This window comes from Neoarius graeffei, chromosome 24, assembly GCF_027579695.1.
Source record: "Neoarius graeffei isolate fNeoGra1 chromosome 24, fNeoGra1.pri, whole genome shotgun sequence".
Classification (NCBI taxonomy): Eukaryota; Metazoa; Chordata; class Actinopteri; order Siluriformes; family Ariidae; genus Neoarius; species Neoarius graeffei.
The window spans coordinates 18,301,861-18,324,323 of NC_083592.1; the positions used below are offsets into that span (position 1 = coordinate 18,301,861).

A 22,463-nucleotide genomic window follows, 5' to 3' on the forward strand; every position below is an offset into this window, starting at 1 on the left:
GAATTCCGCTTTTTTCAGTCAAAATGGACCTTTTTTATATTGTTGAAAATCCGTTGAGAAAATTTTAGGAGGGTAGGGTAGGGTCTGCGTTGTGCCGTTTTGTCATTGCCACGGGGCAAGGGAGACCTCTAGTGGTCATATTTTTCCATAGCAACGCAGTTTTCTATTCCTTTTTGTAAAGCATCCTTGGGTTTCTTGAAAGGCGCTATATAAATTTAACATTATTATTATTATTATTATTATTATGGGGCGGCACGGTGGTGTAGTGGTTAGCGCTGTCGCCTCACAGCAAGAGGGTCTGGGTTCGAGCCCCGTGGCCGGCGAGGGCCTTTCTGTGTGGAGTTTGCATGTTCTCCCCGTGTCCGCGTGGGTTTCCTCCGGGTGCTCCGGTTTCCCACACAGTCCAAAGACATGCAGGTTAGGTTAATTGGTGACTCTAAATTGACCGTAGGTGTGAATGTGAGTGTGAATGGTTGTCTGTGTCTATGTGTCAGCCCTGTGATGACCTGGCGACTTGTCCAGGGTGTACCCCGCCTTTCGCCCGTAGTCAGCTGGGATAGACTCCAGCTTGCCTGCGACCCTGTAGAAGGATAAAGCAGCTAGAAACGATGAGATTATTATTATTATTATTATTATTATTATTATTACAAAAGGCCTATGTCAATGTTTCCTTTACATAGGTGTAGTTGATCTTTATCAAATGAAAGTTTAAGTAATGTATGTACTTGAAAGAGAGTTCTACTTTTGTATAAATGTCAATTTTGTAAGCAAACAGGGTATGGCATTTCAACAACATTTGTAAAATTTTGATGATAAAATAAATGGTTTTTAGGGTAAAAAATCTCTAAAATCCATGAGCTCCCCCAGACCCCCGGCTAATTTTTCAGATTTTTTCATCACAAGCCACTCTCATCCCTGATGTTATCTCCATTTGGATCAGACAACGCACGAGGCAGCAACCGTAAACATGACCACAAAACAGGAAGTGATGACATAACCTACAAGGTTGATCACCTGGGGCGCACGAGGTGCACTGATTGGCTATTTGGGAAGCTCGTTCTACATAGCCCTCTGCAGCAACTCTTTTTTTATATTTCTCCTTTTCTCCATTTTAAACACTTTTCAATAGTTTTTAGTGCATATAATCAATTTCAATGAATTATTTATTTCAAAATAAAATGAATTATTTGTAAAGCATCTATTTATTTCAAAATAAAATGAATTGCTTTTAGAATTTTAATGACTGCTCAATGACTTTTTCAATGAATTGTTTTTTTTTTTTTTCCACAAATAAAATGGATTATTTTAAGGGGATAGTCTTAACAAAATTATGTCACTTTACAGCCTGGGCTATAATATCATAACTCATCTCTCAGCACTCTATCATATGCCTTCTCCAGGTCTACAAACACACAATGTAGCTTTCTCTGGCCTTCCCTGTACTTCTCCATGAACATTTTTAAAGCAAAAATTGCATCTGACGTGCTCTTCCTTGGCATAAACCTGTACTGCTGTTCACAGATTGCTACCTCTCTTCTCAATCTCGCCTCCAATACCCTTTCCCATAACTTCATGGTGTGGCTCATCAATTTTATCCCTCTGTAATTACTGCAGCTCTGTACATCCCCCTTATTCTTGTATATTGGGACTAGCACACTCTCCATTCATTTGGCATTTTCTCATTCTCCAGGATCTTATTAAACAATCTCGTTAGGAACTCCACAGTCGTCTCACCCAAACAACTCCAAGCCTCAATCGGGATACCATCTGCTCTGATTGTTTTCCCAGTCTTCATTCTTTTCATGGCTGCCCTCATCTCATCCTTACTAACCAAGTCTGCTTCCTGATTTGCTGTCTCCAATGAATCTGACCTTTTCTCTCTTGGATTCTCCTCATTTAATAAATCCTCAAAGTACTCTTTCCATCTTCTTAATACACTCTCTTTGTCAACACATTTCTATTTACATCTTTCATCACTCTTACCTGCTGTACATCCCTCGCTTCCCTGTTTCTCCGCCTAACTTGTCTGTACAGGTCTTTCTCTCCTTCTTTGGTCTCCAGTCTTATGTACAACCAGGGACGTCACTAGGTTTGAGAGACAGGGGTAGCTTAGCACCCAGAGGAGAAAAGGTATTGTGCGCGCGCAGCGCGCGCCGAACATTTTTCAGAGCACCTACTAAGGCTGTCAATCAATTCATTATTTCAAGAGCATCACACCTTGGGGACACACTTCCCACCATTTCTATTCTATTTTAAAATTGCTTTCATCATTTAATTGCTTGCTGAAGCAACTTCACCAGCTAAACTACAAAAATGTGAAAAAAACAATGGTAGGTGTCATGCATTCCTGCGCAAACTGAAGAGGGCAAGTGCTTCACAAATCATCATGTAAACATTCTACAGAAGACTCAATATAGCCTAGGTAAAGTTAAGCAAATGCAAACCACTGACATCAAATTACAATCTCACCGTGTGTGTCTGCAAATGAAAGCATAGAATTCTGACTCTCTGCAAACCCAACTCAATGGAAGCCCGCACCGCGCCTGCTGCAGAATGCCCGCGTAGTTTTTTAAGTCCTACTAGCCTACCACTCGACGTGACGCTTGACACAGAGCCAATGAGGAGGAATCATAACGATATTAATAATATTGCATTAAACAATAAATAAGCAAGCAGAAACTGTTGTTCGGATTAACTTGCGTTCTTGATGGCTCATGTTCAGTGCTTTACTGCCTTTGTTTTTTTTGGGAAAAAAATAAAAATATAAATAATTTTAAAAAGGGCAAAAAATATAGGGTGGCTTTGCCATAAGATAGGGTGGCTGGAGCTACCCTAAAATGGGTCTGGCGACGTCTATGTGTACAACTCCTGGTATGCATCTGCTTTCACCTTCGCTACTGCTCTTTTTGCCTTCTGTCGCGTCTCTTTGTATAACCGCCTGCTTTCCTCATCTCTCTGATCGTCCCAATTCTTTTTTGCTAGCCTCTTCTCTTGTATAATTTCCTGCACTTCTTTGTTCCACCACCATGTCTCCTTGTCTTCCTTCCTCCTTCCCGATGACCACCCGAGCACCTTCCTTGCTGCCTCTCTTAATAGTATAGCAGTAGTATCCAGTGGTGGCTCCAGAGATTTTTCCTTAGGGTGGCAAAGGAGGGGGCATAGGTTGTCGATGCAGCAGTTTATGTAAATCGTAGAAATAATTTTTACTTACTCTCAAGAAAGACCCACAATCAAGTCATCTTGTCAAATATGTATTGAGGTATTGTACCATCAAGGAAAACGGATTCAACCATCTAAACCATCTTTTCTGAAAGTATATTCCCAAGCAATGAATGGAACTATTCTGCCCTAGCGATGTATCAAAAAATAGACAGATAGCTAACTAAAGCTTCTATGCTAGCGGAGCAAGACTAGCGTGCTAGTCTAGTTGCTGACCGACCAATATAAAAAATATTGATAATAAAGATAGCTGGGCTAAAAGAAAATTGAGTACCAAAATGCATTTAACATAGAACACAGTCTTGTCCTTTCTATCAGGTGAAAACAATTTGACCAACTTCTTTGCTCCAGTACGTTTCCTCATCAGAAGTCGAGCATTCAGTAGAATCATAACAGAAGAAGGTCTCTCTCTGGGTGAAACCATTTCAAAGTTGCGGGGGTGGGGTGGGGTGTGAAATAACGTAAATAACGGTAGGTAGAGATGAGATGAGGGCTTAGTATCTCTGTAGATAGATAATTGAATTTCAAAAATGTGTTTTAATAAATAATTATTTTTAAAGTATTGGGGCAACTGTGGTGGCAAGACATATTTTTACAGTGGCAAGTGCCACCTTTTGCCACCCGTTAAAATCGCGCCTGGTAGTATCCCAAGCTTCTGGCAGACTTCCATGACCACTCAATGCTCGTCTCATTTCTTCCCTAAACTCCTGATGTTCAACCTCTTTTAGTTTCCACCACTTAATCTTTGGCTCCACTATTTCACGCTTTTATATATATATATATATATATATATCCTTCTCACCCCCGGCGGGGGGGTGGGGGGGGTGGTATCCATGTCATCCTCAAGCTCGGGTCCTCTACCAGAGGCCTGAGAGTTTGAGGGTTCTGCGCAGTATCTTCGATGTTCCTAGGACTGCGCTCTTCTGGACTGAGGTGTTGTTCCTGGGATTTGCTGGAGCCACTCTCCCAGTTTGGGGGTTACTGCCCCAAGTGCCCCCACTACCACGGGGACCACGCAACCCTTGACCTTCCACATCCGTTCCAGCTGCTCTTTCAACCCTTGATACTTCTCAAGTTTCTCATGTTCCTTCTTCCTGATGTTGGCGTCAGCTGGGATCGCCACATCTATCACCACCACCCTCTTCTGCTCTTTGTCCACCACCACTATGTCCGGTTGGTTAGCCAGGATCTGTTTGTCAGTCTGGAAGCTGAAGTCCCACAGAACCTTGACCCTGTTGTTCTCAGCCACCTTCTGTGGTATGGCCCATTGGGACTTGGGTATTTCTATTCCATACTGGTTGCAGATGTTCCTGTATACTATCCCAGCCACTTGGTTGTGCCTCTCCATGTATGCTGATCCAGCTAGCATCTTACACCCTGCTACTATGTGCTGGACTGTTTCAGGGGCTTCTTTGCACAGTCTGCATCTTGGGTCTGATCTACTCTGGTAGATCCTGGCCTCTATGGCTCTTGTGCTTATGGCCTGTTCTTGTGCAGCCATGATTAGTGCCTCTGTGCTGTCTGTCAGTCCTGCATTATCCAGCCACTGGTAGGATTTCTTGATATCAGCCACTTCCTCTATCTGACGGTGGTACATGCCATGTAGGGGTTTGTCCCTCCAGGTTGTCTGTTCCTCCTCCTCCTCTGCACTCTCATCAGGGTTCTGCTGCCTGAGACATTCACTTAGCAGTTCATCCTTTGGGGCCATCTTTCTGATGTATTCTCGGATTTTCGATGTTTCATCCTGGACCGTGGTCTTGACGCTCACTAGCCCTCGGCCTCCCTCTTTCCGCTTAGTGTATAGTCTCAGGGTGCTGGACTTGGGGTGGAACCCTCCATGCATGGTGAGGAGCTTTCTAGTCTTGATATCTGTGGCTTCTATCTCCTCCTTTGGCCAGTTTACGATACCAGCGGGGTATCTGATGACTGGTAGTGCGTACATGTTGATGGCTCAGACCTTGTTCTTACCATTCAGCTGACTTTTCAGGACCTGCCTTACTCTCTGGAGGTATTTGGCTGTGGTTGACTTCCTTGTGGCCTCTTCATGGTTTCCATTAGCCTGTGGGATGCCAAGGTACTTGTAGCTGTCTTGGATATCACCTATGTTGCCCTCTGGTAGGTCAATCCCCTCAGTCTGGATCATCTTGCCTCTCTTTGAGACCATCCAGCCACACTTGTCCAATCCGAATGACATCCCTATGTCATCGCTGTAGATCCGGGTGGTGTGGATCAGCGAGTCTATTTCTCGCTCGTTCCTGGCACACAGCTTGATGTCATCCATGTAGAGCAGGTGGCTGATTGTTGCCCCACTACGGAATCGGTACCCGTAGCCGCTCTTTGTGATGATCTGACTGAGGGGGTTCAGGCCTATGCAGAACAGCAGTGGTGATAGCGCATCTCCTTGGTATATGCCGCACTTGATGTTGACTTGGGCAGTGGGTTTTGAGTTGGCCTATAGGGTTGTATTCCACATTTCTATTGAGTTCTGGATGAAGGTCCTTAGGTTCCTGTTGATCTTATACAGTTCCAGACATTCCAGTATCCATGTGTGTGGCATTGAGTCGTAGGCTTTCTTGTAGTCAATCCAGGCAGTGCACAGGTTGGTCTGTCTCTTCTTACAGTCTCGGGCGACTGTTCTATCGACCAGTAGCTGGGGCTTGGCTCCTCTGGTGTTACTGCCAATTCCTTTCTGTGCCTCGCTCATGTATTGAGCCACATGCTTACTCATTTTTGCCGCAATGATGCCTGACAGGGCCTTCCATGTTGTGCAGAAACAGGTAATTGGATGACGGCAGCATCCCGGTAGTTGGATGGGATGGGTCCCTTCTGGAGGTCCTTCATGATTAGGACTATCCTGCCTTGGGTTAGCCATTCTGGGTGGGTCCCATCCCTCAGCAGCTGGTTCATCTGTGCTGCTAGGTGTTCATGGAGTGCAGTTAGCTTCTTCAACCAGTATGTATGGATCATATCGGGGCCTGGTGCTGTCCAGCTCTTCATCTTTGACACTCTTTTTCTTGGACGTCTGCCATTGAGATGGTTACTGGTTCTTGTTCTGGGAGGTTGCTGTGGTCAGCTCTTAGGTCCACTAACCATTGGGCATTGGTGTTGTGTGATGCCTTTCTTTCCCATATATCTTTCCAGTATTTTTCCACCTCAGCTCTTGGTGGGTCTGACCGGTTGTTGTTCCCCTGCCACTGAGAGTACACCTTGGCTGGTTCAGTGGAGAACAGCTTGTTTATTCTCCTGGCCTCTCCCTCCTTGGTGTATCTCTTCAACCGGGTGGCCAGAGCTGTTAGTCGCTGTTTGGCAGTTTCGAGTGCCTCTGGTATGGAGAGTGAGTTGTACTTCCTGGGCGCCCCTTTATTCACCATGTTCCCTTTCTGTAGTTCAGCTAGCTGGCTAACTTCTCTCCATGCTGCCTTTATCTTGGCCTCTAATCGTCTCTTCCATGGTGGATACTGTTTGTTATGTCCCGAGCCCACCTTGTGTCCAAGCATCTCCATGATTACTGTTGCTGTACTGTGTATCAGCTTGTTGGTCTCAGTGATGGTTCTTGTGAGAGCAGCATTCACATCTACTAGTAGATCTCCTGAAGGTACTTGGCAACTCAGCTTCGGTATTCGTCGGGGGCTCCAGGTTTCCAGTTGGGTCACGATCTTCCTTCTCAAGTCAGCAGCTCTTATGTTGAGGCTGTTGGGGCCTGGTACCCAATCTCTGGTTGTGGGGATGATGACATCTCCCCGCTGACCTGTCTTCCTGGCTCCCCCTTGCCGTAGCATCGTTGTATTTCATTAATCTCTAGTTGTGATAGTAGATTTCGATTACGGATGTTGGAACACTGGGCTAATAGCTGTTTCTTTGTTAGCCTTGATTGTGGGTTTCAAAGTATCCAATGGTCCCACATTTGCTGCATGTATCCTCTCTCTCTGGGATTGCTTGTATAGTAGCATTCCAGCAAATCCGTATTTTCTGTCCTCGTCCATCGATGTCTTGTTCCAGTAGCCCATTTCTCATCAGAGTTTCAGCTCCTTAACATGTGCCACCCTGTTTTTAAAGGGACCAAAAGTAATTGGACAATTGACTCAAAGGCTATTTCATGGGCAGGTGTGGGCAATTCCTTCGTTATGTCATTCTCAATTAAGCAGATAAAAGGCCTGGAGTTGATTTGAGGTGTGGTGTTTGCATTTGGAAGATTTTGCTGTGAAGAAAACATGCAGTCAAAGGAGCTCTCCATGCAGGTGAAACAAGCCATCCTTAAACTGCGAAAACAGAAAAAATCCATCCGAGAAATTGCTACAATATTAGGAGTGGCAAAATCTACAGTCTGGTACATCCTGAGAAAGAAAGAAAGAAAGAAAGAAAGAAAGAAAGAAAGAAAGAACTGGTGAACTCATCAATGCAAAAAGACTTGGACACCCACAGAAGACAACAGTGGTGGATGATCGCAGAATAATTTCCATGGTGAAGAGAAACCCCTTCACAACAGCCAACCAAGTGAACAACACTCTCCAGGAGGTAGGCGTCTCAATATCCAAATCTACCATAAAGAGAAGACTGCATGAAAGTAAATACAGAGGGATCACTGCACGGTGCGAGCCACTCATAAGCCTCAAGAATAAAAAGGCTAGATTGGACTTTCCTAAAAAAACATCTAAAAAAGCCAGCACAGTTCTGGAAGAACATTCTTTGGACAGATGAAACCAAGATCAACCTCTACCAGAATGATTTAAAGAAAAATGTATGGTGAAGGTGTGGTACAGCTCATGATCCAAAGCATACCACATCTGTAAAACACGGCGGAGGCAGTGTGATGGCTTGGGCATGCATGGCTGCCAGTGGCACTGGGTCACTAGTGTTTATTGATGATGTGACACAGGACAGAAGCAGCCGGATGAATTCTGAAGTATTCAGAGACATACTGTGTGCTCAAATGCAGCCAAACTGATTGGTCGGCGTTTCATAATACAGATGGACAATGACCCAAAACATAAAGCCAAAGCAACCCCAGAGTTTATTAAAGCAAAGAAGTGGAATATTCTTGAATGGCCAAGTCAGTCACCTGATCTCAACCCAATTGAGCATGCATTTCACTTGTTAAAGACTAAACTTCAGAAAGAAAGGCCCACAAACAAACAGCAACTGAAAACCGCTGCAGTAAAGGCCTGGCAGAGCATTAAAAAGGAGGAAACACAGCATCTGGTGATGTCCATGAGTTCAAGACTTCAGGCAGTCATTGCCAACAAAGGGTTTTCAACCAAGTATTAGAAATGAACATTTTATTTACAATTATTTAATTTGTCCAATTACTTTTGAGCCCCTGAAATGAAGGGATTGTGTTTAAAAAATGCTTTAGTTCCTCACATTTTTATGCAATCATTTTGTTCAACCCACTGAATTAAAGCTGAAAGTCTGAACTTCAACTGCATCTGAATTGTTTTGTTCAAAATCCATTGTGGTAATGTACAGAACCAAAATTAGAAAAATGTTGTCTCTGTCCAAATGGACCTTTATGGACCTAGCTGTGTGTGTGTGTGTGTGTGTGTGTGTGTGTGTGTGTGTGTGTGTGTATATATACACACACACCAGTTCATACAATCTATGAATATGCAGGCTAAAAGTTTTTATATTTAGTTTCATTGCACTGCAATGACAGTGTATGAAACTAAATATAACTGTCATACAGTTTCATTGTATGTATGACAGTTACAGGTAGCTAGCTGATTGTCCTAACCAATGATATCCATCTGTCACAGGGTAGCGAGAAGGGACCCCACTTATGGGCTTTTTGGGCAGTGGCAGTGCATTGTATTGTGCCTTTATGGGAGGTTTATCTATGTAATTGGAAAATGTGCCAATATGAGTGGCCATCGGGGCCCCTTTCCCCAATTTTTTAAAATATTTTCCTGGTTTGTTTCTCCTGATGGTTTGACCCTGGTTCAGGAGATCTCTCACCCTCCTCCATTTACATTTTAGTCTCCCGAATAACTGTTCTAACACCTACCTTCCCACAGCTTATTCTTGGATTATGCAGTTATTAGTGATGCAGTGAGTTATACACTGTATGGTCAGAACACCATTGTCATGCTCTGAAGAAGTGATGAAAGGGTAGGCTTGGCCAATGTAGGCACTATCCCTGAGCAGCATGAACCTTCCCATTTTTCCCCCTTCCATCTTTCACAGGACCTTGATTTCCTCAATATCCTTGCATCATGAACCTTACTTCTAACAAAGATGTTGCAGAAACTCCCCCTCTCATCCACCCTCCCAGGAAGAACAATTGAGTAATAATTCTTTCTATTTAAGTAGTCTCCACCTCTGACGTATGGTCTCTGTATGTTGAAGTGGCTTCTATCGATGGCACCAATAACTCCTTCCATGCCACACATTGTGCTGAAAGCAGCAGAAGTAAAGTGCTCAGCGTAAATGAGTACACCCCCTTTGAAAAGTAACATTTTAAACAATATCTCAGTGAACACAAACAATTTCCAAAATGTTGACAAGACAAAGTTTAACATAGCATCTGTTTAACTTATAACGTGAAAGTAAGATTAATAATATAACTTAGATTACACATTTTTTCAGTTTTACTCAAATTAGGGTGGTGCAAAAATGAGTACACCCCACAACAAAAACTACTACATCTAGTACTTTGTATGGCATCCATGATTTTTAATGACAGCACCAAGTCTTCAAGGCATGGAATGAACAAGTTGGCGACATTTTGCAACATCCAATCTTTTTCCATTCTTCAACAATGACCTCTTTTAGTGATTGGATGCTGAATGGAGAGTGATGCTCAACTTGTCTCTTCAGAATTCCCCATAGGTGTTCGATTGGGTTCAGATCAGGAGACATACTTGGCCACTGAATCACTTTCACCCTGTTCTTCTTCAGAAATCCAACAGTGGCCTTAGATGTGTGTTTAGTCTTGTTGGAAAAGTGCACAACGACCAAGGGCACGGAGTGATGGTAGCATCTTCTCTTTCAGTATAGAGCAATACATCTGTGAATTCATAATGCCATCAATGAAATGCAGCTCCCTGACACCAGCAGCACTCATGCAGCCCCACATAAGGACACTGCCACCACCATGTTTCACTGTAGGCACCATGCATTTTTCTTTGTATTCCTCACCTTTGCGACGCCATACAGTTTTGAAGCCATCAGTTCCAAAAACATTTATCTTGGTCTCATCACTCCAGAGTATAGAGTCCCAGTAGTCTTCATCTTTGTCAGCATTGGCCCTGGCAAACTCTAGGTGGGCTTCTTTCGTGGATGGCATCCATGCATGCCATTCCTCTGCAGTGTACACCGTATTGTGTCAGAGGAAATAGTCACCCCAGTTTGACTTTCTACTTTAGATAACTGCAGTGAACTTGCATGCCGATTTTCTTCAACCCTTCTCATCAGAAGACGCTCCTGTCGAGGTGTTAACTTCCGTGGACGACTTGGACGTCTCTGTGAGATGGTTGCAGTTCCATCTTTCTTAAATTTTTGTACCATTTTTGCTACAGTATTCTGACTGATAAGTAAAGCTTTGCTGATCTTCTTGTAGCCTTCACCTTTGTGGCGTAAATAAATTATTTTCTTTGGGGAATTCTGAAGAGAAAAGTTGAGCATCACTCTCCATTCAGCATCCAGTCACTAAAAGAGGTCATTGTTGAAGAATGGAAAAAGACTGACGTTGCAAAAATGTCACCAACTTGTTCATTCCATGCCTAGAAGACTTGGTGCTGTCATTAAAAATCATGGAGGCCATACAAAGTACTAGATGTAGTAGTTTTTGTTGTGGGGTGTACTCATTTTTGCACCACCCTAATTTGAGTAAAACTGAAAAAAATGTGTAATCTAAGGCCCTGTCCACACGGCAACGGATTCAGGTGAATCTGATAAAATTGTTTATCGTTTCGGCCTGGTGTCCACACAGCACCGGTGTTTTGGGTGCCCCACAACGATATTTTTTGAGAACGGGTTCCAGAGTGGAAAAATCTGGCAACGGCGCCGTTGCGAAGTCGTCTGGATGAGTAGAACGGATTTGTTTACGATGACGTCACAACCACATGACTCGAACAAGCAGCACTCTCGCTGTTTTGTATGAACCACTGCATTGCATTCACTTTTGTATACATAATAATAATAAGTTCAATTTATATAGCGCCTTTCACAAACCCAAGGACGCTTTACAAAAGAATTACCACCAAAAAAAAAAAACTAGGAAGAATAGTGTGAGGTAAAGAGAAAAGTTTTCAAGTTGGCTTTGAAGGAAGAGAGAGTGGAACAGTCACGAAGTGATTGTGGTAACGAGTTCCAAAGTTTAGGAGCAGCAATAAATGATCTGCCACCCATAGATGTCAGTTTAAAACGTGGAACAGTCAGAAGTCCACAGACAGAAGATTTGAGGGAGCGGGAGGGACAGTACAAATGAATTAGCTCACATAGATAGGAAGGAGCGAAACCATGAAGAGCTTTATAGGTTAAAAGCAGGATTTTGTATTTGATCCGAGAGATAACTGGCAACCAGTGCAGTTGCTGTAAAACAGGCGTGATGTGCTTCGGCAGCGCATTGATATCTGAGCTCCGTATCAATGCGCTGCCGAAGCGCGCAGAAGGTGTTAGTACGCCTGTCATTATAGTGCGGACTTTCCATAGCATAGAAAATCGCTACGTTTCAATTTGTGTAACTGAACTTGTTTCATATCACTGGTCATATAAACCTATGTAAACAGGAAAAACGTGGAAGAGTTTGGTCACATCTAACTACAGCCCCAAAAAATACCGTTGGCCATGCTGAGCCTAGCTACATTGCTAACAGGAGTGACAGCGCGTCTGACTGCGTCTGACTGACTGGGAGGTCGCGCAAAGCTCGGACAGGTACGGAGCATCTCGTCTCAATTCCGATAAGAGCATATTTCATTATGGAAATACGGTGGACTGTTCCTTTAAGGCCATAGTTAGGAATAATCTGGCCTATAGGAGAAACATATAAAAAGAAGGGGACCAAGGACAGAACCCTGAGGCACACCTTGAGCAACAGTAGCAGTGGATGATTTATGAACACCAATAGAAATAAACTGTTGCCTGTTTGCTAGATATGACTGAAACCGGGATAAAGCTAAGCCAGTAATACCAAAAGAAGATAGTCTGGAAATGAGTCTCTCATGATGTATGGTGTCAAAGGCAGCTGTGAGGTCTAAGAGAACAAGGACATTGAGATGACCAGCATCAGTTGAGAGCAGGAGGTCATTAACAACTCTTAAGAGAGCAGATTCAGTGCTATGCATATTGCGAAAGCCTGACTGAAAGGGTTCATAGAGATCATTATGAGCAAAGAAAGTATGAAGTTGAGAGGCTACAACTCTCTCCATTACTTTAGCTAAGAAAGGGAGATTTGAAATGGGTCTGTAATTGGACAGTGAAAGAGAATCTAGACCAGGTTTCTTTAGTATTGGTGTAACTGAAGCAATTTTGAGGGAGATGGGAACAGTGCCTAAAGCAAAACACTGATTAATCAAATGAGCAATATAAGGGGAGATAGCAGATGCACAAGATTTAAGAAGTGCAGTGGGTGCAGGGTCCAACAGACATGAGGAGGACTTAGACATAATTTCCGATACTTTAGAAGAATCAACAGGAGAGAAAGCAGAGAGACAGCAGTCAGCTTTATGAGAAAGAGCTACTAGCGGGACAGAAGAATGAATTTCAGAATGAAAGTGTTGGTAAATACTGACAATTTTATCCTTGAAAAAATCCAAAAATGCCTGACACCGAGCAGGAGAACTAGGAATGGTTGAGGAAGGAGGCTGAAGAAGTTTATTTATTGTATTAAACAGAGTTTGGGGTCTATGATTGCCATTCTTAATGATGTTAGCATAATAGGAGGATCGGGCAGCATTAAGAGCATCCTTATACTTTGCAATGTGTTCAGAGAAGAGTGAAAGATGAATAGTAAGGCCAGTTTTCTTATAAAGGCGCTCTAGCCGCCTTCCCTTGGCCTTCATGGCCCTAAGCTCAGAAGTGAACCAAGGAGAGGCACGATTTGCAGAGACCTGTCTAGTTTTAAGGGGAGCGAAAGTGTTAAGTGTGTTAGATATAGTATTATTGTAAATAGCAACTGTATCATCAGGAGAGGAAACCTCAGCAAATTTACAAAAAGAAGAGAGGAGAGAAAGAATGCACATCAATAGAAGAAAGATTACAGAAAGAGACAGTAGAACGCAGAGGAAGTTTAGAAGAAGGCACACTGAGACAACACTCAATCAACTTGTGGTCAGTAAAACCTACATCAGAACCCGATACAGATACAATTTTTGTACCAGTAGAGCAAAGCAAGTCAAGTATATGACCATGATTATGTGTGGGAAAGTCAACATGCTGAGTTAAACCAAAACATTCAAAGACAGTCAAGAGCTCATCAGTAAGGGAGCAACTAATATCAACATGAATGTTAAAGTAACCCAGAAGAATGACAGCAGTACAGACAGATGAGGCTACAGTTAGCAGTTCATTCAGTTCAGACAGAAAAAGAGATGGTGATGATTTGGGAGGTCGACAGATTAAGATTCGCAACAACGGTGTGGGAGTGGAGGTTTTCAAAGCCAGATATTCACAGGATGTAACATCATGAAAAAAAATCTCTAAGTTTCAAACCACATCGGAAAACTGCAGCTAGACCTCCACCCTTCCCTGTGAGACGGGGCTTCGAAAAATGTGTATCCAAATGGTGAAGACATATTTAAATGTAGATAGTCCTCAGCCTGTTGCCATGTTTCCACCAGCAGAAGTATGTCCAGGGTCTTTTGGATAATTAGGTCATTAATGAGTGACGCTTTGTTGGTGATGGAGCGGGAGTTTAAAAGGCCAATCTTCGCAGGAAACACAGGTGACAATCCTGAGACAGCAGAACCTTGCAGTTTCCCAAGTGAGCGAAGAACACCGTGATTAACTCCATGAGTGTACTTGTTGACCTTGGCAATCCGATTGTGAGTCCATATGATGGGTATGGAAGACTCCGAAGCATAATGAGCAGTCGGAGAGTGCTGAATATACCGAGGGCGGCGCGCGATTCCAATAGAGTGGCACAGATTAAATACCGCGGAATCCAAGCGGTGCCGCGCACTAAGGCTTTTTAATTCCTCCGGCGAGTAGGTGTAAAACATGGGTAAAAGCCAGGCCACAAAATCAATACCCAGACCCACAGTCACAATCCAAAAACAGATGTACAGACGCAGTCCAATGTAAGGTGCAAAGCCACCTATCCTAACACCGCTTATAAATGTAGCCAAAACACCAGCGGTTCCACACCCAGAGTACAGTGCAGGGAAGCAATTTGACTAACCAGCACATAAAACAGACAACAGCGTGGTGAAAGATGGAAACTCACTCACCACTGCTGAAGTCAAGCGGGTGGAAAAAAGCGGGGGCTCACAGGCGGGTTAGCTACAGGTGATTGCAAAAAGCCGGTGTCAAAACCAAGCAAGAAGAGTCCGAAATTAACCAAAAAGAAAAAAAATGGAAATACGTTGCCAAAAATCAGAAGCACAGTTAAAGAAAAAAAAAAAGAAACCGCCGGGGAGAAGAGGCAGCAAACTCGCGCACTACGTACTCTCAACCGGAAACAGGAAGTCAACAAATCCGTATACAGCTTTTCTTTTAAATAAACAAGTAACTGAACCACATCACACACACACACATCACATTATCTGTAGCCGCTTTATCCTTCTACAGGGTCGCAGGCAAGCTGGAGCCTATCCCAGCTGACTACGGGCGAAAGGCGGGGTACACCCTGGACAAGTCGCCAGGTCATCACAGGGCTGACACATAGACACAGACAACCATTCAGACTCACATTCACACCTACGGTCAATTTAGAGTCACCAGTTAACCTAACCTGCATGTCTTTGGACTGTGGGGGAAACCGGAGCACCCGGAGGAAACCCACGCGGACACGGGGAGAACATGCAAACTCCGCACAGAAAGGCCCTCGCCGGCCCCGGGGCTCGAACCCAGGACCTTCTTGCTGTGAGGCGACAGCGCTAACCACTACACCACCGTGCCGCCAGTAACTGAACCATTTCTTGAATTTCTTTTTTTTATTGGATAAGATTGCTTTTCAAAATGTTCACACACAATATAAAAAGTTATATAAATTATATAAAAATGTCTTTCAAAATGTTCACACACAATAAGAAAATTAAGTTATATAAAACTATGCACACTAATAAAACTAATTTGTACACACAGAAGGCACGATTTCCTTGCGTAGTCGCAGCGATCTTCTTGTTGTGTGTTTGTTCCTGACAGTGCTTCACACCGGGTAGAAGAAGGGGTTTATGCGTGTGCATCTACTTCTTCTATTGTTCTGGTGTCGCCGATGGGCCCGTCTTACAGCGCCCCTAGAGGTGTGGCATGTGTATATCATAGTTTTCAGCAAGCCTTGCGTTGCCATATGTATCTGATATTTTACTGATCCGTTGCCCATGTGGACGCGATATTTTTTTTAATAAAATCTCGTTGCCGTTGTCGTGTGGATGTAGCCTAAGTTATATTATTAACCTTACTTTTACGTTATAAGTTAAACAGATGTTATATTAAACTTTGTCTTGTCAACATTTTGGAAATTGTGTTCATTGAGATATTGTTTAAAATGTTACTTTTCAAAAGGGGTGTACTCATTTATGCTGAGCACTGTAGCTGTCTTCTCACAAATGGGAAACCAACTAATGAAAGATGGCACCATGCTGCTAAAGGTGGAAGCACTTCCACAATACACTTGTGAACTGATGATTGGGACACAGTGAACTTGTCAAATATTTCTCAGAAGCTATTTTGGTTGGCCATATACCAAATAAAGACTGTTATAAACTCATCTCTGCAGGACCTTCAATCTACTGTTTCAGTACAGTACAGGGGAGCACAGTGGTGCAGTGGTTAGGACTGTTGCCACACAGCAAGCAGGTTCTGGATTCAAACCTGCCAGTTGACTGGGGCCTTCCTACATGGAGTTTGCATGTTCTCCTGAGTGGGTTTCCTCCAGGTAGAGTCAGCTGGTATTGACTCCAATGCACCCAGGGCCGCTCAGTAGGATAAGCAGTATAGAAAAAGAAAGAATGAATGTTTCAGTACATCTGTGAGGTAATCAGAGAATGGATGATTGGAAGATTCTTAAAAAATGTCACCTCATCCATGCGGAAAATTAGCTCCCATTTAGTGCCTTTATTGGATTGCTGTCGATGGCATTATAAATTGGGCAAGTTTTTCAGTTCTGAAAAGTAGAATGAGACAAGTTTCTATTGTGAATTAAATGAATAGAATTCGCATGATGAAATGAATACTGTTTGTTTAAATAAGTAAATGATATCTAAAACATGACAGTACTGTATTACAGTGATGCTTGAAAGTTTGTGAACCCTTTAGAATTTTCTATATTTCTGCATAAATATGACCTAAAACATCATCAGATTTTCACACAAGTCCTAAAAGTAGATAAAGAGAATCCAGTTAAACAAATGAGACAAAAATATACTTGGTCATCTATTTATTGAGGAAAATGAGCCAATGTTACATGTCTGTGAGTGGCAAAAGTATGTGAACCTCTTGGATTAGCAGTTAATTTGAAGGTGAAATTAGAGTCAGGTGTTTTCAATCAATGGGTTGTCATCCCATTGATTGGAAACACCTGACTCTAATTTCACCTTCAAATTAACTCGGGTATGAGTGGGCACCCTGTTTTATTTAAAGAACAGGGATCTATCAAAGCCTGATTTTCACAACACATGTTTGTGGAAGTGTATCATGGCATGAACAAAGGAGATTTCTGAGGACCTCAGAAAAAGCTTTGTTGATGCTCATCAGGCTGGAAAAGGTTACAAAACCATCTCTAAAGAGTTTGGACTCCACCAATCGACAGTCAAACAGATTGTGTACTAATGGAGGAAATTCAAGACCATTGTTACCCTCCCAAGGAGTGGTCGACCAACAAAGATCACTCCAAGAGCAAGGCGTGTAATAGTTGGCGAGGTCACAAAGGACCCCAGGGTAACTTCTAAGTAACTGAAGGCCTCTCTCACATTGGCTAATGTTAATGTTCATGAGTCCACCATCAGGAGAACACTGAACAACAATGGTGTGTATGCCAGGGTTGCAAGGAAAAAGCCACTGCTCTCCAAAAAACATTGCTGCTCATCTGCAGTTTGCTAAAGATCACATGGACAAGCCAGAAGGCTCTTGGAAAAATGTTTTGTGGACGGATGAGACCAAAATAGAACTTTTTGGTTTAAATGAGAAGTGTTATGTTTGGAGAAAAGAAAACACTGCATTCCAGCATAAGAACCTTATCCCATCTATGAAACATGGTGGTGGTAGTATCATGGTTTGGGCCCGTTTTGCTACATCTGGGCCAGGACGGCTTGCCATCATTGACTGAACAATGAATTCTGAATTATACCAGCAAATTCTAAAGGAAAATTTCAGGATATCTGTCCATGAACTGAATCTCAAGAGAAGGTGGGTCATGCAGCAAGACAACGATTCTAAGCACACAAGTCGTTCTACCAAAGAATGGTTAAAGAAGAATAATGTTTTGGAATGGCCAAGTCAAAGTCGTGACCTTAATCCAATCGAAATGTTGTGGAAGGATCTGAAGCGAGCAATTCATGTGAGGAAATCCACCAACATCCCAGAGTTGAAGCTGTTCTGTATGGAGGAATGGGCTAAAATTCCTCCAAGCCAGTGTGCAGGACTGATCAACGGTTACCGGAAACGTTTAGTTGCAGTTATTGCTGCACAAGGGGGTCACACCAGATACTGAAAGCAAAGGTTCACATACTTTTGCCACTCACAAATATGTAATATTGGATCATTTTCCTCAATAAATAAATGACCAAGTATAATATTTTTGTCTCATTTGTTTAACTGGGTTCTCTTTATCTACTTTTAGGACTTGTGTGAAAATCTGATGATGTTTTCATCATAGGTTTGGCCATATTTATGCAGAAGTATAGAAAATTCTAAAGCGGTCACAAACTTTCAAGCACAGCTGTATGTTTAATATGCTGAATTGTTTTATTTATGTTATGTTAAGCCTTAAATTTATGTCTGTCTAAAGTTAATACTTTTCCATAATGTATTTTACATTTACTTTGTTTCAATATCATGTAAATTTCCTCTCAAACATTTCAATCATTAGGGTCTCCCCTAATGTAGGTTGCATTTATAGACTACTGTATGGCAAGGTGGTGTAGTTGTTAGCACTGGGTTCGAGCCCAGTGTCCGATGGGGGACTTTCTGTGTGGAGTTTGCATGTTCTCCCTGTGTCTGTGTGGGTTTCCTTTGGGTGCTCCAGTTTCCCCCCACAGTCCAAAGACATGCAGATTAGGCTAATTGGTGGCTCCAAATTGACTGTAGGTGTGAGTGTGAATGGTTGTTTGTCTCCTTGTTTCAGCCCTGTGATGATTTGGCAACTTGTCCAGGGTGTACCCTACCTCTCGCCCATAGTCAGCTGGGATAGGCTCCAGCTTGCCCGCGACCCTGTACAGGATAAGCGGTTGCAGATGATGGATGTATTTGTATTAGGCTAGTGAATGAAATTTTTAGACACACATTTCCAAGTATAAAAGTGCCATAAAATAAAATGTCATCTGTTACCTCATTCAGAAATTGTAATTACCTCGCCTGGGATGGAGTCCACCAGCGGGTAAGGTATTGTTTATGGTCAGGTTTCTTTGTTTTTTTGTTAACGATATTACGGGAAAAGGCAGCATGGTGGTGTAGTGGTTCGCGCTGTCGGCTCACAGCAAGAAGGTCCGGGTTTGAGCCCCGTGGCCAGCGAGGGCCTTTCTGTGTGGAGTTTGCATGTTCTCCCTGTGTCCGCGTGGGTTTCCTCTGGGTGCTCCGGTTTCCCCCACAGTCCAAAGACATACAGGTTAGGTTAACTGGTGACTCTAAATTGACTGTAGGTGTAAATGTGAGTGTGAATGGTTGTCTGTGTCTATGTGTCAGCCCTGTGATGACCTGGCGACTTGTCCAGGGTGTACCCCGCCATTCGCCCGTAGTCAGCTGGGATAGGCTCCAGCTTGCCTGCGACCCTGTAGAATAGGATAAAGTGGCTAGAGATAATGAGATGAGATTATGGGAAAATGGCTGGATCAATCTTCATGAAACTTTCAGGATAGATGGGCATTGGTCTCAAATAGAACCTCCAACTTTTTGGGGGTCATCCAGTCAAGGTCACCAAAAAGGTCAAAATTGTTTTTGCTGTGGCTACTACCTCATATAGAGGTGCTAGTCACTGTCATCGTACTGTATGAATGTAAGAGCATAACAAATCACGCACTGCGCATGCACATATACATGTTCTGATTAAAATGGCCGCTCTTAGCAAAGCGCCTTGAAAACCTGTTTCCAATTCTGATAAACCCAGACCAAACAAACGGCTGGTGGGGGGAGTGATGTGACGATGTCCCCTGCATGGAGCCATGTACTAAAGCATGGCAAGCATAAGCAACGTCTTGAGAAACAATCTACTGCAGCAGTGCATAATAAGACCAGTATGAATCCTCCCAGAGAGAAGAAGACCGACGGCATAACTGGAACCGGTGCTGTGGGGAACATACATGCAGTGACAACTAAGCTGGTGAGTGTGTTTGTGACAAAGCTTGCTCCTGACTTAGACTCAGAGACTCTGGCCAGTTGTCTAAAAGAACAACTGTCCAGAGATGTGACTTGTCAGAAGATTAACACTGAGTATACTTGGTATAGCTCTTTTAAAGTTTCAGTTGAGTGTAAGGAAGTAGGTGAGATGTATGCGCCGCAGCTGTGGCCAAAAGGGACCTATGTAAGGTGCTTCTATGAGAATCGCAGGCCTAGGGCTGCAGTAGGGGCAGGCGTTAAAGCACCACTTGGCACAGGGATGAGTGCGTCGGAGCCAAGGGCTTCCCATGCACGATAAACAATGATAAATTGCTATGAGAGTTGTCTCTTATAACTCCTGTGGTCTGCGACTTGGACAGGGCGCTGGAGCGAGAGCCCAGCACATTATTATTGACAAGCTTTTTGAGAATGCTGATGTGGTGTGTTTGCAAGAGAACTTTTTAGCTATTCAAGGCCTGGACAAAGTGAATACTGTGCATAATGATTTCCATGGGGCAGGGGAATCTACGACAGACCTTAACATCAGAATCCTGCGTGGCAGGATCCCAGGAGGAGTGGCCATATTCTGGCACAAGAAACTTGATCCATTGGTCACTGTGATTAGGTTAGGTGTGGACTGGTGCATAGGAATCAAGTTGGTGCATGATAAGAATGTTTTTATCATTTTAAATGTATACACTCCATATGAATGTTACAAAAATAAAGATGAGTATTTGAATAAGCTTGCTTTTATAGGGTCATATATAAGGGAAAGTGAGTGTACATCCATATTTGTCTTGGGGGATCTGAATGCTGATGTATCAGACTCTAACTCACTTTTTGGTCAACACCTGACACAATTCTGCAAAGATAACAAGGTTATTCTGTCCACTAAGGAACTACTGCCAGCTGATAGTTATACATATGTGAGTGAAGCTTGGCACACTACATCCTGGTTGGACCACTGTATATCTACGCTTGATGCACATGATTGTATAGAGGAGGTTGAGATCTTACATAGTCTGGTTACAGCAGATCATATTCCTGTCTCTGTTTATTAATATCAAGGGTCTACCTGAGCTTGTCTGCAATGACAGCCATGGACCAAGTGAGACTCTGGACTGGGTAAGGCTCACAGAAGCTGACCTGCAATATTACAAGTTACAGACTGATGTGTACTTAAGAAATATTGAGTTACCTGTTGATGCAATTATGTGTGGGAATATCAACTGTAAGAATGTAAGTCACAATAATAACCTGTGTGCAATATATGATAAAATTGTGAATTGTCTAGCTGAAGGAAGTGAGCTACTGAGAAAAAAAAATGGTGAAACAACATATTGGGAGACCAGGGTGGAATGACTGTCCATGAAGTTCATATGGAGGTAAAAGATGCTTCTAGAAGATGGGCTTTAGCAGGCAAACCTTGGTATGGCCCAGTCTGTGAGCACAAGGTACGGACTAATGCTAGATTCAAATATGCTGTGCGTTTTATAAAAAGAAATGAGCAGACTATGAGGGCGAATTCTATGGCGAAAAAGTTACGAACTAATAATGTATATGAGTTCTGGAAGGAGGTGAAGGTGGAAAACAACAGTAAAATGCCACTGCCTGCTAGTATTGATGGCATTACTGAACCTGAAAACATTTCAGAGCTATGAAGGAGACACTATGAGAACATTTTTAATTGTGTGAAGAGTGATGTGTTTAACTTAGGTGAAATACCACACAGTGATGGTAGTCATCTGGCCAGATAAAGTACGTTATGTTATTGAGAAACTGAAAATGAACAAAGCCTGTGGGCAGGATAAGATAACAGCTAAACATCTGAAATACTAGTGCATCTCAAAAAATTAGAATACCATGAAAAAGTTCCTTTTTTTCATAATTTAATTCAAAAAGGTAAACTTTCATATATTCTATATTCATTACATGTAAAGTGAAATATTTAAAGCCTTTTTTGTTTTAATTTTGATGATTATGGCTTATAGCTCATGAAAACCAGAAATCCAGTATCTCAAATTATTAGAATATTCCCTAAGATCAATCAAAAAAAGGATTTACAATACAGAAATGTCCAACTTCTGAAAAGTATATTCATTTATACACTCAATACTTGGTTGGGGCTCCTTTACCATGAATTACTGTATCAATGCGGTGTGGCATGGAGGTGATCAGTCTGTGGCACTGCTGAGGTGTTATTGAACCCCAGGTTGCTTTGATAGTGGCCTTCAGCGTATCTGTATTTTTGGGTCGGATGTTTCTCATCTTCCTCTTGACAATACCCCATAGATTCTCTATGGGGTTCAGGTCAGGCAAGTTGGCTGGCCAATCAAACACAGTAATATCATGGTCAGCAAACCATTTGGTAGTAGTTTTGGCACTGTGGGTAGGTGCTAAGTCCTGTTGGAAAAGGAAATCAGCATCTCCAAAAAGCTCGTCAGCAGATGGAAGCATGAAGTGCTCTAAAATCTCCTGGTAGATGGCTGTGTTGACTTTGGACTTGATAAAATACAGTGGACCAACACCAGCAGATGACACGGCACCCCAAATCATCACAGACTGTGGAAACTTCACACTGGGCTTCAAACACCTTGGATTCTGTGCCTCTCCACTCT

The 22,463-nt window shown here is 42.8% G+C and overlaps 1 pseudogene; it reads right to left on the bottom strand.

The window, feature by feature from the left end:
- Positions 1 to 8,922: 8,922 nt before the first annotated feature.
- LOC132872348 (uncharacterized) overlaps positions 8,923 to 22,463 on the bottom strand; it is a 35,867-nt pseudogene continuing 22,326 nt past the window's right edge.